This window comes from Plectropomus leopardus, chromosome 18, assembly GCF_026936395.1.
Source record: "Plectropomus leopardus strain MGB_pleo_1.0 chromosome 18, ASM2693639v1, whole genome shotgun sequence".
Classification (NCBI taxonomy): Eukaryota; Metazoa; Chordata; class Actinopteri; order Perciformes; family Serranidae; genus Plectropomus; species Plectropomus leopardus.
In genome coordinates this window covers 27,940,744-27,956,438 of record NC_142193.1, presented here as the reverse complement: position 1 = coordinate 27,956,438, position 15,695 = coordinate 27,940,744, and the positions used below count along the sequence as shown (strand labels likewise).

The following is a 15,695-nucleotide window of genomic DNA, read 5'->3' as shown; positions in this document are numbered from 1 at the left end:
TTTGGTGCATGTCACATGCTTTACATTCTTCATTTTTTGATAATTTTGGCTGTGTTCACGCATATGGCATACATTTTGGCAAGATTGTGTAATTTTTTGAAATCTTGGAATTTTCAGCTCAGCTCCTAAAATAATTATACTGTTCAGTGCAAAAAATGTACCATTGAAACCCATTCAAACAGAAAATTTTGATCCCACAGCCATCAAAGAACAAAAGCATGCATTGTATTATTTCTGGTCTATTTCTGGCTTTTGCCATTAGAATTTGTAATTTTTACTTTTTTCCATCTGAAGATGTTACTTTGACTATATTTGGCATATGGAGAAAATACATGCTATTCCCAGTAGGTGTCACAATCAAAATCAGTGTTAATGTTGCTGCAAATCATTGATATATCCCAATAAATAGATAAATAAATAAAAATCTACTTAACATGTAGTATATTGAAAATAATTACATTTTTGTGTTTGTTTTTAATCTGAAAACAGTTGCATCATGACAAAATCTTTCACTAAGGGTGAAAATTCTGAAAAATTCCTAAATATTTGATATTAATGATTCGGACTGATGTTTGAAAATTTATTCAATGAGAGCAGAAAATATATTAATGTATAATATTTTTCAAAGCTTCATTTATTTTTGATTTGATTTTTGATTTTGATATAGTAGGCCCAAACGGTTAAACTTGTTTTAGAAAGTAAAGTTTTTTTACATAAATTGTCACATTTGATTCAGGTGAGAGGCTGGTTGACCTTTTCTATGGTACTCAGGAAGACTTTTATAAGCCCAACTAAACTGAAAGAAACCCCTGGGTGCACCGTCACATCACTTCTCTTTTCAAACTTTTCCCAATCGAAAACTAAGCTGATTTTCTGAAACACAGACAAAGTTGCACACATTCACAAACTGTACTCAGCCCTTTCACAAGTGCTCACATGGTGGTGTTGGTCAAGACCAAGACTGATCCAGATAGAATGTAACACAACAAAGTGTCCATGCTAAGGATATATGTCTTTTTTGGACTCTCTGGGGCTTCAAAACTGTCGAAATCGTATAACTTTATGAATAATTGGACATTAGGGCCTGCAAAATGATTGTAACAAACTATTTATATAGTGGATTCCAGTGCCCCCTGCTGGCCACATTTCAAACACTTGTCTTTGAACAGCTCTAACACACCCAAAACACACTGCAAAAAAAAACAAAAACAATGGATGGCAAGTTTTCTAATACGAAACACTAGCAAGTTTCAGTGGCCTTAGAAGTTGTGCCTCATATCCTTCTGCAATGCCAGCATGCTATCTAAAATGACACGGTGGACCAGACTGTTTGGTTCTGTGTAAAAATGCAAAGGCAGAATAAATGAGGGATTTTGAAGCAGCCCTGTGGTGTGATCTCTGTTAGAGATTAAAGACACCTCAAACCAGACTCGTTCACAGGTGGATATCTATCCGGGGAATTTGGCTCTTGGCTCAGTAATTCCTTTGCAAATCTCAGGTGCTGCTTGAAATAGAGTCCTGAGGAATTTGACAGGGGGTTCAGACAGGTCTAAGCTCACTGCAGACAGACCCGGGATCACTGCAGCTCCTGTGAAAAGTCCTCTGGGGAGCATGCAGCTACATACGGATCGGCTCACTGCATGTGCTGATCTCTGACAGTATGAGGATATCAGGACAGAAAGAACTCACAGCTGTCTTATCACGAATCTTTTTCAGTCATTATTAGCCTCTATAATAATAAAATAATTTTATTATCAACACACTGCTAAATTTTCTCCATATGCCAAATATGATAAAAATGACATCATCAAGTGGACAATGGTAAAATACACAAATTCCAAGGGAAAAGTCCAGAATGACACCCAGAAGTAATAATACAATGCATGTTTTATGCTTTGATGGCTGTGGGGTCAAAAATTGCAGTTTGAATGGGTTTCAGTGGAGCATTTTTTGCACTTAACAGTCTGAATGTAACAATCTTGTGTCCACATTGTATTTTAGACTTATTGTCAGAGCTGAGCTAGAAATTCTAAGATTGAACAAAAATACCTAATTTTGCCAAAATATATGCCATATGCATGAACACAGCCTAACTTATCAAAAAAAGAAGAAGAATGCAAAGCACATAAATTGCATCTAATAGTCCACAAGGGTTAATCAAGTTAATATCATCCTGTGTGAGGAAAATAAAAACCCTCTCAGATCTTCCTTTAATTACATACTCTCCATCACTGTCTGTCAGCCTGTTGCTGTTCCCATGCACAAGAACTCCCAAAAAACAGCCCACACATCAGACCTCTGAACCTCAGGAGGACTGGAGAGGCATTTCTGTCGGTGGAGAAAAAAGATGAAAAGAGGGAAATGAGGAGGAAAAGGGCAAGCTGCTTGGTGAGCGCAGGCCTCGAGGCTATCGGCTTTTCATTAGCCGGTCAGTGAGTGAGTGAATGACTGTGATCGGTGGGATGGTAAAATAGGGGAAGCCATGCTGGGTAACGTCGCTTATTAGGGTGATTTGGGGGCTCCCATTGACTCCTATTGTGCATTGTCTCCGAAGTGAGCAAGCCAGGCTCAACAGTGAGCCATTGTGTGGGACATTTAAACGGCTGTTAGCATGCTAATTATGGGATGTGTGTCTGTGTGTGTGTGCCCATCATCTTCTCGACCTTTCCATCTCTCTCTCGGGATCTACACTCCTGCAGGTCACTTCTTTACTATCTTTCCCCAAGGCACAAATGTACCACTGATCTTTGCTGCTGCTTCTTTTCATGCTCCTCCCTTTCATTCCCATCATTTATCTTTATTTTTAAATTTGTGTGCTCCCAGTGTCTTTTCACCATTAATCAGCTGCCTCTGATTCTGCCATGCTTGGATCCATTTTGCTGTCACTTAGATGTTTTAACATGAAGCCTCTCTCTCACAGTCAGTGCAGCACATTATCGTCACATTTAATTGTGGAAAACCCCATTTCAGACAAACCCTTCTTTCATATGTGAAAACTCCTCTGGCAAACTTCTATTTCATTTCCACCTGTTGCTGTGTAATACAATTAAAAACTATTTTTTGCCCAGTGTCATCCTGAAAAGGGGGAAAAACCGAGTCTGGCAACCTTCTTTTTAAGGAGAGGATCTGTCAAATATGTTTATTTATACTCCCTTTACATACGAAAATAGATGGGTCAGTTTCAAACCCTGTAAACATCACGACCCTCATACTTCCAAATGTACCCTATGATGGCACAGATACAACCAATAGATGACAATAGCTTGTTTGCAGTCACGTAATACTGAAGATGCAGGACAATCTGCATCTTAGTCAATCTAAATCTTGAAACTGAATTGTATTTTGTGAAAAAAAAAAGAATGTTTTTCTTCAGTAAGTTCTGCTTAATAGTCTCTTTCACTTTAAGTTTCTATCGTACACTCATACATAAGTCTCACTACTGCCGACCATGTAGGTTAGTATGTTAACCAAATGAATCAACAGGCTCTGATGTAACTTAATAAAATTATCTCAACTTATCAAGAGGAAAAACAATTGAACAGATACAACACTGATCAGTCACAGACGTCTCTCGCTGATCACAACAAGGGTGGCTTTGTTTGTTGGGTCCTCACATGGACGTCATTTTGGCTCTGGATGCCCTAGACTGAATGTGAGTAATAAAATTACAGGTGCTGAAAATGCAAATGTGTCAATCACTCAAGCTGAGACAAATGACAGTTTGCGCAGTAGAGTACTCTGCAGTGTAAAGTACTGCTGCAGCATACTGTATATATTTGTATTTGCTCTGTTTATCCATGCAAGCTCATGTAATATGTGTCCTTATCTTAAAAGATCATTTGTTCACATTGTAACTCTCCTCACTTGAACTGTTATGGAGTTGTCTAATCATGCTTTTTAAATTTTAATGGCTGATGTTAAGAGCCTTTTAAATTTAATAAACTCTGTAAATGATCTTGTGGTATTGGCACAAGATTATTTGTCATGTTTATTACTTTCTTCGAACTGCGATAGGTCAATAATCTATTTTGTTCACCCCTTGTGAACTCTTAAAATTTGAGATCAAATATGAGTCTTTGTTGTCCTTAAATACATGCTTGAATTGCTGAACGGGCTCACTGGGTACAAGTCCAGTGTCAAACCTTTACCTGCACAATGTAATTCAAATTAACGAGCACTAAACAGGAGATTTAAAATGACCAAAAAGCGATGCAATAGAAATGCAAAGGGAGACAAAATCTAGGCGTAAAATGAAACACATCTTCCACATTGCGTGGCCCATAGTGCACATGCATTACAGACGTCCTCCAGTTCAGCTCTCTATTAAATCACATGGGGACAAAATGACTTAGTATCTCTATTAGACTTTTTGACTGTTATCGGAACTCTTTCACAATGTAAGTCAAAGGGAAAAAGAGTTTTGGGCGTCATGGCATCACGTAACGGACCCAGAAGTTGGAATTCAATGGTTTGACCAAAACTGGCTTCAAGCTGGGACTTTTTTTTGGCACTTTTTGGGGACCAGGGATTGACTTGCATCTGGAGCCAGCCTCAAGTGGCCATTCAAGGAACTGCAGTTTTAGGTACTTCAGTTTTGGCTCCATTTTTCAGCCCTGAAGGTTGCGGCGTAGTCATGCAGTGTGAGACTCATAGAGGTCTTGCTCTGGAGTCTGAGTTTACAACACACTCGTGACATGGTGATGGTTGGTCAGTGACCTTCCACATCAACCTATGACGTTTTAGGTATCCTTGCTGCGTCGACCTATGATGTTCCAGGATGCTGCAACGGTAATGTCAACAAATGCACGTGCTGGGATGACGCACCATGGTCCCTATGGTCACACAACAGCGTGGACTGTCATGATGGTTGGGATTATAGGCACCACAGAAATGGACGGTTTAGGCAAAAGAGGCGCATGGTGAGGTGTAGAAAACAAACACACACACACACACACACACACACACACACACACACACACACACACACATCCTCACACCACAACACATGACATGAACTGCAGAGTCCTGCACGAAAGTCCGTTGTTTATGGCACTCGTCCACCTCCCACCTCACCTATAAGCACACTTGCATTCCTTACATTACATGGTTAGCCAACTCGTTCTCACTCCAAACTCTGCATGTCATAGGTTGACATGGAAGGTCTCTGACTGACTGTCGTCATGAGACGACTTCAGACAAAAACGCTGCCCCAGAAACTAATGCTCATTATTAACAGCTTTAACAGGCAATAAATCTTTTTGCATCGTTTGATGGTTGTGTCTTTGTTATCTACAATATGTGTGATCTGTCTCTGCGTGATCTGTCTGTGGGGGATCAACTGGTGTTTTCTCATCTGCACCCTAAAGGCACTGCATGTGATTGTTTGTTTGTTTGTGTACTTGTGTGCGTATGTGTGTTTGCCTGTACACAGTTCAGTGTGCAGCACATGTATAGATCTAGAGCACACGTGGAGATGCATTTCTGCAAGTAGTTTGTAAGTAAGTCTACATATCTGCCTATATATTTCAGTTAAGTGTGTGTTTGCATATAGACGCCGATGTTTTTATCCACGTATGTGCTTCTGTGAGTGTGTGTATGTGAGCAGCTGTGGGCCCTGTGTTTGAACTCTAGCTCACATGGGCAGAGCGAGGGAGGGCCGCAGGGTGAGAAGGCGATGGGAGAGGGGACTGATGTCCGACAAACTTGCCATCTCCCTCTCCCCTTTCATCTCCCTCTCCCAGCATCGAACAACGAACTCTTTCATTCAGGCATCTTTGCGGCCAGCCGCCCCCAGACCCTCGAGGCCCCCACCCGTTCACGCTGCTTAATTCAATGTTCCGAGAAAAACTCATGATTGGAAAGTGACTTTTTTATCCTCCTCCTTTTCCATATCTCCTCCTAAGAAGCATCACCCCTCTTCCTGTCCCCCCAACTCTGTTTTTCCCCTCGTACATCAAAACAGTTCCTGTCCTGCAAACACAAAGGAATTAAAATGCAGGTCAATCCATTCAATCCATTCGGTGAAAGACACCGCCAATGATGACTGATTCAATTGAGACACCAGTACATTACATTACTGGCATTAAATGCAGTTACAATACTTATTGTTGCACTTTGAATGCAACTATGGTCTCTTCTGAGGAAGCAGCGTTCACTCACACGAATACAAGAAATTATAAGGTAGTCTATAAAGGTCATGTATCCAATAAATGACGTGAATGACTCAAATCAGATTTTTAGTTACAAAATGACATAATTAAACAACATAAATGACCGTCTTCGGGTCCTTTAGTGAAAAATGAACTTGAGCTCTTTGAACTTGAACTCTCAATCTGTCTACAAGTGTATCTGTGTAAATCTGCCCTCTGTCTCAGATTCCTTTCAAATAAATGGGAAAATGACAAGAAATGTCCCACAAACTGCAAGAATTTAGTAAAAAGTAATAAGAAATAGACATCAAAATTATAATTTTTTATGGTGGAAAATGAAAAAACATTAGGAAGAATGTCCAGATAACTATATTTATAGTTATTATGATTATATATTTAAAATTATTTTACAAAAAAATATAGAATTATATTATTATTTTTTTCCAATTTTCTGCACTTTTTGATCCATTACTTGTTTGTATTTTTCTTTTCTTTTCTTTTCTTTTTTTAAAAATTTAATTTTCTTGTAACTTTTTTACTAGTTTGTGGCTGGTTTGGGGGGCGTCTTGTTAAGCACCTCCTTGCCTTCTCTCCATGTTTTTGCAAGAAATCAAACCAATATGGGTTTAAAGGGTTAAACCTAACCAAGAACACACAATGGAATTGCGATTGTTTGTAATACTCTGTATTGGCGTTGTTTTCATGTCGGCAGCAGGTAAGTTTAATACATTTTCTGACCATGTAATGCTTTGTTGAAAGGTTGTGTCCATTTCACATATTTGTATGAAAATGTGTTAGTACTGAAAATGTGTTAGCATTTGTCATTTTTCTTTGAAACTCTCCACACTTAATACAGCAAGATACAAGCAGATAAAGAACCATTATCAAAGTTTGGGCCAAGGATGAATTGCAATGACTAAAAGAAGGCAATTTGATTATGTGAGTTTTTCCTTGAAGTCCAAGCATGTTAGTGCACGAGCGTATCCCACTGGCTAGCTCACTAAAAATTAAAATTAGCTGGTGAACTAAAATAAGTGTTGCCATCACTTTGAACTGCAATCATAAGACAGTTATCCCATCAGCAGTATCATGTAAGCGTAGCACCCACCCTGCAGTTATCCCCAGATAGACACTGTTAGTTCAGTCAACACTTTTGTTGTTGTTGTTTAAGCATTGCTTTTGGAGTTAGCACTGTTAGCTGCAATGCTAGGAACCATGTGCAGACAACTCATACACTATGAATTTAACATAATGCCCCTATAAATGGAGTCAAATCAATATAATAAGGCATAAAAAGGAAATTCTCAGGTGAAGCGGAAGAAGTAGTACTACAGTACAGTACTTGAGTAAAAGTACTCAGTTACACTGTTTGCAAGTATCTGAAATGCATATTGTTGTTCTCAGCTCCCAGGATGTCACGCTAACTTAGAGATTTAATGAGAATCTTGTTTTGTGTCCTGGGGGAAAAACAGTCTGAGAGAATCATTAAAATCGAACATTTTTAGAGAGGCACATCAGTGCTGTGTGATGATGTCCCAAACAGCAACCGGCCAGACATGCAGCACAATCAGCCCAACAAAGGAGCCTCTTGTTCCCAGCTGAATTCTTGAACATCATTTTCTGCATTTTCCTGCAAATGACTCAATCTCCACGTCCCTCGCCTCTCATTCCGCCCAATTATCATTTTTCAAGCATGTCCACTCGTCCTACAGAGATGGGCTGTTTGGGAAGTTTCCAAATCTTGCCATGAAATCTGCATATATGGGTAGGGATGGATGTGTGAGGGGTTTTACAGCCAAAAAACACACACATATACATATTCAAATTGCACGATAGATGCCAACAGGTGGACATAAAAGAATAATGTGACTGTTTTCACTCTAAGAGGGAGATAGGAGACAGATACAAGGCAGCATTGAGGATTCTCTTTCTCTTATTCTTCCTGAATCGTCTCCTTTTTCCCTTTTGCCTCTTGTTGCCATCACAGCTGCAGCAGGGTTCAGCAACCCCAAAGCTTTGAGGGCTTGGTTGATGCAAAAGGGTGTGATGCTCATCAGTGTGTTAATGGCAGCTCAGTGCATCTGTGGCCAACCCAAATGCCAGAAAAAATGTTGGCATTGTGTCTTTCTGCAAACCATGGATACATTAACATTTGGACTTTATTACATAGTGGATATGTTGACACCTTATGGTCCACAAACACTGTGGTTACCATGGTTATGTTTAGGCACAAAAACCACTTGGTTATGGTGAGAAAAAGATCATATTTGGGCATAAAATACCTGATTTTTGTCAGCAGTGTTTTGGAAGAAAATATCTGCTTTTCGCACCACTATTGTTGCTGAAAAATCAGCAATGAGTTACTAAAAAACATCAACTTTTGGGGCTAAAAGGCCACAGCAAAAACAGCAATATGTTCCTAAAAAACTCCCATGGGCCATGGGTCCCTAAAGAACACCAACTTTTGAGGGGTAAAATACCGCAGGAAAAACAATGATGGGTCCTGAAAAGCATCTTTTTTTTGGAGAGTGAAAAAAAATAGTGGAAAAGGAGTCAAGTATTCATAAAAAACACACCCACTTGAGGCCTAAAAAGCATCTGGACAAAGCCCAAAGTGTCCCTAAAAAAACACTGATTATTGGGTCTGGGACAGTTGCTGGAAACACAGCGGATTTGTTCAACAAATGGTTTTGTTGTAGGTATTATAACTGCTTTGGATAAAGCAACCACCAAACTTGCAGGTTATGCAGAGTGTTAGTGCGCTGTCAACAAGTCGCTGACACTTGTATTTAACCCTTTGAAACCTGGATCAACATCACTTTTCTTTTGCTGCATTCAGACGGCTTCACAAGTATTCAAACCTTTAAAAACTGAGCACATTTTTTCAAGTACTCTTGTACAAATTTTAAGAAATTAGTAGATTTTTTTTTTAAAGAAAAAATGTCCACATTTATTTATTTGTTTATTCAATTTTGTCTTTTTCTTGGTTTCTTTTCCTTCTATTTTTTAGGTAATTTTCTTGTACTTTTTTGCAATTTGTTTTGCAAATTTTTGGGTCATTTCTTCTGAAGTTTCTCATTGCATTTTTCCTGTATTTAAGAGAAACCAAGCAAATTTGCTCAGCTTTAAAAGAGTTAAGAGCTTTCCACTTGTCATTGGATCTGCCATGATGCATGTAAATACCAGGTATTGACACGCTCACATATTTAACCAAGTTGCATCAAGATGTTTAAACCCAAACACCAGCGACTGAGAGACAAACCGACACAAATCCCATCCCCACAGCCATACGGTTAAAGAACTTAAAGGTGATACTAGATCTGCAGATCATTTCTCCCAAAGATGAGCTCTTATTCAATTAAAATGTACTTTTTGCAAACTTACTGATAGGAAGCTCAACATGGCAACATGGTTGTCAGTACAAACTGCCTCTTCAACCCTTTTGAACCTGAGCAAATTGGCTTGATTTCTTTCAAAAACATGGGAGGAGCAAAGAAAGAGGATAAGACACAAAAATAAGCAATAAATTAGTAAAAAGTACAAGAAATCAACGTGAAATTAGTTTACAAAAATACAAAATTTAAATAAAAATAAAATAAAAAAACAAATTAATGCAAACAAGAAAAATACATTATAAATGTGGAAAAATTATAAGAATTCTGTAACATAATCTTAAATATGTAATTGTGATAATTATAAAGATAGTTTTTACCCTACAAATTTTATTTTTTAATTCTTAATCTATTTTTTATTTTATTTGTGGAACATCGCTTACAAAGTTGCTCATTACCTTTCCTCATGTTTTTGAAAGAAATAAAACCAATTTTCTCAGGGTTCATGGGTTAAAATACTTGGGAAAGGTGTCGGAGAGCAGCACAAGAAAAGTGATGTCGCTCCAGGTTTTAAAGGGTTAAGGTTGAAACAGGAAATATGAGCCTCAAAAACAAGTATAAGGATGATTACAGAATACCAGCGGAGATCAGCCACAGGTAACTAAACTCTCTCTTGGTTTCACCTGGGACCCTTAGCCCCCTCCAACAACCGCCACACCACCCCCTCTTCCCCACAACCCCCACCTTGACCCCCATATATCAATTTCCTTTAGATGTTCCCCCTCACACAATTGAAGTAACTAGATTCTCTCCTCTGGCTAGCCGATGCAGCTACTGAGCAGAACGCACAATGGGCTATTCATTAAGGTAGCAACACACACACACACACATACATACACACACACACACACACACACACACACACACACACACACACACACACACACACACACACACAAACACAACACACACAGGTCTTAACCCCATTCATCCTGCAGCACCAGCCATGGCAGCATCGTCCATCCCGTCAACCACATTTTTACCAGTGATGTCCTTTTGTTAAATACATGCATGCATATTCAGGCACACAACCACAAACACACGCTATGCACACACACATACACAATCTCACAAACTATACAAAAGCCCATGCAACTACTTTCACACACACACACACACACACACACACACACACACACACACACACATACAGCAGACACACACAACATCCCACCTCACTCCCCAGCTGCATCGAAAGCTCTTCCAAGTTCTTGCCAACTTGCCAACCCCTCAAACACACACACAGACACACACCCAGACACACAACGAGACACACACACACACACACACACACACACACACACACACACACACACACACACACACACACACACACACGCTGTTTCTACCATTTCTACCCCTCCCTTTTAGCCAGTAACTCAGAGAAAGACAAGGCGACACAAAAGAATAGGAACTTTGGTGGTATGAGCACAAAGGCAGGATTCAGAGACGTTCAAGGGGGGACCTATTTAAATGTAACACAGCTGCGGGAATTTATTAAGACAGATGGACAGAGCGGCGAAGTCCTCTGAAGACCGGATTTTTTTTTTTTATTACCCGTTTGAGGATTCCTTGACATTTTAATCGAGGATGTAACTAATATTTATCACTATTAGGGAATAATCTGTACACTATGGAAGCTCAGTTATACCCAGTATTTTTTTTTATTACAGTAGGCTATTTTAAAAATTTTAGGGTGTTTTGATGCTTAAACAGAATAAGGACCCCAACTCTGTTCTTTAGCAAGAATCCCCTTCAGCTCTAGTGGTGTTGTCTTATGGTTGACCTCTGACCTCCCTGTTTAGCAGGAAAAATCCATCAGTATCTCGTTATTATAAGACTGAGCTGATTACGTTTATAATAAGTTAATGACCGTAGCCCGCCGGATCCTTCTGCAAGGTTGACTGATCCACTTCAACGGGCAAATACAGACACACCTGCTGCTCTGTCCAGCACAGGTGCACACAGGCAGAGACAGAGTGTCACAGAGTGAGTTTGGGAGAAAAAGAGGGATATAAACTGTTTTCAAATGCCACAGACTTTTGACAAAAGCCACACTGACGTTTTTTCAGGTCAGATGAGCAGATTCTTGAGAGTCAGCAGGAATGTGTTTGTCTGAAAGCATCCAAGTAGGCAGAAGAAATGTTGGCATTCTGCAAACCACGGATACGTTACATTTTTCGGTTATTATGTAGTTTAAACTTTAGGTTTCAACAACACTGTGTTTATCCCTTTGAAACCTGGAGCGATATCATTTTTCTTGTGCTGTTTTCAGAGGCTTTTTACAAGTATTTAAGCCTCTGAACCCCGAGCAAATGTGAAGGAAAAAAGAAATGAGCAACTTGGTAATAAATGTTCCATAAATTGCAAGAAATTTGTAGATTTAGAAAAAAAAAAATAAACTAGGGGAAAAGTCATGTCAAAGTCAAATGTCTAGGAAAAAAATAAAAAAACATGGCAATTACATATTTAAAATTCTGTTACAGAATTATTATACCTTTAAAGCATTTTTTGGGTGTTGTTTGTTTTTTTTGGGGTTGTTTTTTAAAATATATTGTCAGGTAATTTTCTTGTACTTTTTACTAGATCTTGCTATGTTTTGGGTAATTTCTTCTTTTGTTGCTCATTGCTTTCTACTCATGTTTCTCAAAGAAATCAAGCTAATTTGCTCAGGTTTCAAAAGGTTAACAAGTGTATATATTTCGGCACAAAATCAACTTGGTTATGGTTGAATTTTTTTTTAAAAATCTGGTATTTGGGGGCTCAATCCCCAGTCAAAAAGCACCAATGTCTCTGAGATACAGTCACTTTCTATGGCACTTTACTAGCAGAAAACAATTTTTATGCTACTATCCTGGCAGCAAACTTGTGATGTCTCTGTAAAAATAACCATTTTTCGTAGCTCTACCCCCGCAGGAAAAACAGTGACAGGTTGCTAAAGACCAACCCTGTTTGGCACCTGAAGAGCAGATGGAAACACAGCAACAATACACTCAAAAATAACCGCTTGTTATTGTTTTTGGTCTCAAACAGTGGTCTGCAGTGTCTCGTCGAAGTGTCACTCCATCCCCAATTCCCTCCCCCTCCGGATGACAAAGTCAGCTCATACTACGTCGCTGTAGAGGCATTGATATGATATGAAATGTATAAATGTAACATATTTTTGATTTGAAACATGCAATGCCAACATTTTCAGCTGAAACAGGCAAGAGACTGACTCCCATGTTACTGCTGAACAATGTGCTCCCTTGCTTCATAATATAATACACTTAAATTGGACTACAGATTCCATGCAGAGGAAACTTTTTCTCCTATTTAAACTCAGATAATTATACTCGATACAATATACAAAAACAATTAAACCTTTATGTAGTTCACAGGAAACACACCAAGCACATTCACATGTGATTACATTTTAAAGTTAATAAATCACAGGTTAAACTAAAGGGAAAAAAGCTCATTCGTGTTTATCATTTCCTCCAAATCCAGCTTGCCTATATTTTTTTGTTAAATTATTACAAATGTGTACAGTTTGTGACATCTTCAGGCGTCCAAGATCAGCCAATAGCAGACATTCAGTCGTGTCTTCCCCGCAAGTTTGGTTTTGTTACAATCTAATACTCCATAATATGAATTTATCTATTTGAAACTGGTTTGTTTAGGGTACTGATTGTCCTCTAAAATCATGTGTTATTAAATGAGTCTAATAACATGATAGCTGGCAGAATCCACATCTGACAAAAACATAAATTAGGAATATATGATAATTAGCAGGACGGTATAAAGTCAGGTTATGTAGTGGGATGATATGAGGTCTTTGTGCGCTGCCGACCTAAAGCCTGCTGACCTTTAACTGTGCTGTGTGTGTGTTTGTGTGTGTGTTTGTGTGTGTCAAAACAAACTGCATCATCTCTCACATGACAGGACATGTTTGTATCATTCTGACTGCCTGATGTTTGTTTCTTCTCTTAGGTCCTTTTTGTTGACATTGTGGTACCAAATTAATATTATCCTCCAATTTTCTTAAACGGCAAAGTATTTACAGAAATAAAAAGTTTTAATTTGCATAGTGAGCCTCAGTAGTTGCACAGGTTTATGTTTACAGTGAAAGCAAAACACTCATTTAGTAAGAGTCAGAGCAGATCACTACCTTTTTCTACTTTTAAATTCACCGTGACAATGATTTCTTATAACATTTCTGAAGTATATTCATGAAAATGATCTAATCATGAAGATTTTTGCAAAGATTTGAGTATGTGAATGTTTTTTTTCATTGATTGTGCAAATAATGTAAATATAAATTTAAAAGAATGTAAATATTGTTCACATAGAGCAGCTCACAAAGTAAATTATTGACTGCTTATTATTTTATTTAAAAAATCTACCAGAAGGCTGGAAGTCTTGTATGATTGCACAGAGACCAAATTACTCTTTCTGTTGTCTATATTTTATAATGTAGTGTTTTTAATTACTTTTTCAAAACTACTTAAGTAAGATTTTATTGTAATTTTTTAAAAGGCGAAATGTTTACATTAACAAGCACTTTTAATTGGCTGTAATTAAAAATATATTATTTATTATTTTTTAAAGGCCTGATTTAAGTACAGTAGACAGGGAATAACAGTCTTAAATAACAGACACATTTATAATGTTTTAGCTTGTGTAAATTTAATAACACTGAGGAATTATATTGGAGTAACATTATATTTTTTCTAAAAGTTCCATCTATCTCTCTTTGCTTAATTAAATAAATATTATATTAAATAAAGTTTTTTAGACTGAATAAAATCTGCAGACTGAGGTCATCCTGAAGGCTACATTTTTCAGGCAAAGGTCAGCCTATTAATTTGATTAAGTAAGATGAAATTTTTTCTAAAATAAATAAAAATTAAATAAAAAGAAAAGTTCTCGGTCATTCTCATTGATAGCCTAAATAATAATAATAATAATAATAATAAAGTATATTTTTTGAAGCATTTTAGAGTCATAAAATTCGACCCAGTGCCTGCACATTTCCCTCAATCATCTTGTGGCCATAAAAACATGTGTGACATTAAATTACATTTTCTGCTCTCACCTAAGCGTCACCCACTCATGCAGCGGTGTATTTGTTGGGCCTTTTCATTTCCTCTCACTTCTCCCCACCTTCATTATTTGCGCACAAACACACACACGCCAAAACAAGCACTCACGTCAAACCGAGGCCAAAATCCTCCGCTGCGCAAATCCCCGGAGTGTCTCTCTGAAGATCCCCGGGTTTAAAGCTCCAGGAGGCGGACGGTCCCGCCGCAGCTATCCGGGGCTGAGTCGCGCGCTCCTGGAGCATTTTAGTCTTTATGTGCCAGTTTGATGAGACGCGGACAAAGAGTGGCGGTGGAAGGGAAGACACAAGCTTTTTCTTTTCTTTTTTCATATGCACACAACTGCTTTTTGTTCCCCCCACTTTTTTTCATTTAAGGGAGAAGGGGGTGCTCGTTTTGATCACATGATGCCAGTTCACCTGAGATAAAACAAAGGACGCAAAGAAAGGAGGAGAATCAGACTGAGAGATCATGGTTCCCTTATCACAGTCAACATTTAAAAAAAAAAAGAAAGAAAAAACTGGTGATTTTTGGATTGGGTGCCAGTGTGTCGCATGGCGGGGATACAAGGGGTCATTGTTGGGAAGAACAGCGCTCGTGTTTGTATCCGTGCGGCCCATGATGTCCCCTCTCGTCTCTCCTTTCTGCGTTATACTGTTTGGTTAGAAACGCGCGCTCTGTTGCTCTCAGTCCGACGCGCTGATGCAATTATAACAGTCACACATGGACAGAAAGAGGCGCGCTGGCGGATGCCACCACGCAACCTCCACAATGGCCTTTGCATGTTATCTATGTGGTGCAGAATAAGAGTGGATAAGCATGGATAGAAAACTCGGTGGTGCACAAATATATCCTTACATCTGAAACATTTTACACATTTACAAGGGCGTATGGGTTTTGTCTCAACATTGGGGGCTACTCATAAAATTTGGGGATTGGGGTCCTCCCCCAAGAATGCCAGCAATCATTCTGGTGAAATTTTATGCACCAGTTCTTTAATTTGATAAAAATAAAAGTCCTCTACTTTAATGTTTTTATTGTGGTGATGTATATGTTCTACATACTGGGAGGGA

The 15,695-nt window shown here is 38.5% G+C and overlaps 1 long non-coding RNA gene across 1 annotated transcript in view; it reads right to left on the bottom strand.

The window, feature by feature from the left end:
* Nucleotides 1–15,025, bottom strand: part of LOC121956970 (uncharacterized) — a 30,171-nt gene extending 15,146 nt beyond the window's left edge. Inside the window, exon 1 of the long non-coding RNA XR_006106730.2 lies at nt 14,734–15,025. This is a non-coding gene — a long non-coding RNA (uncharacterized LOC121956970). The remainder of the gene's footprint in view (nt 1–14,733) is intronic.
* Between the last annotated feature and the right edge of the window lie 670 nt (nt 15,026–15,695).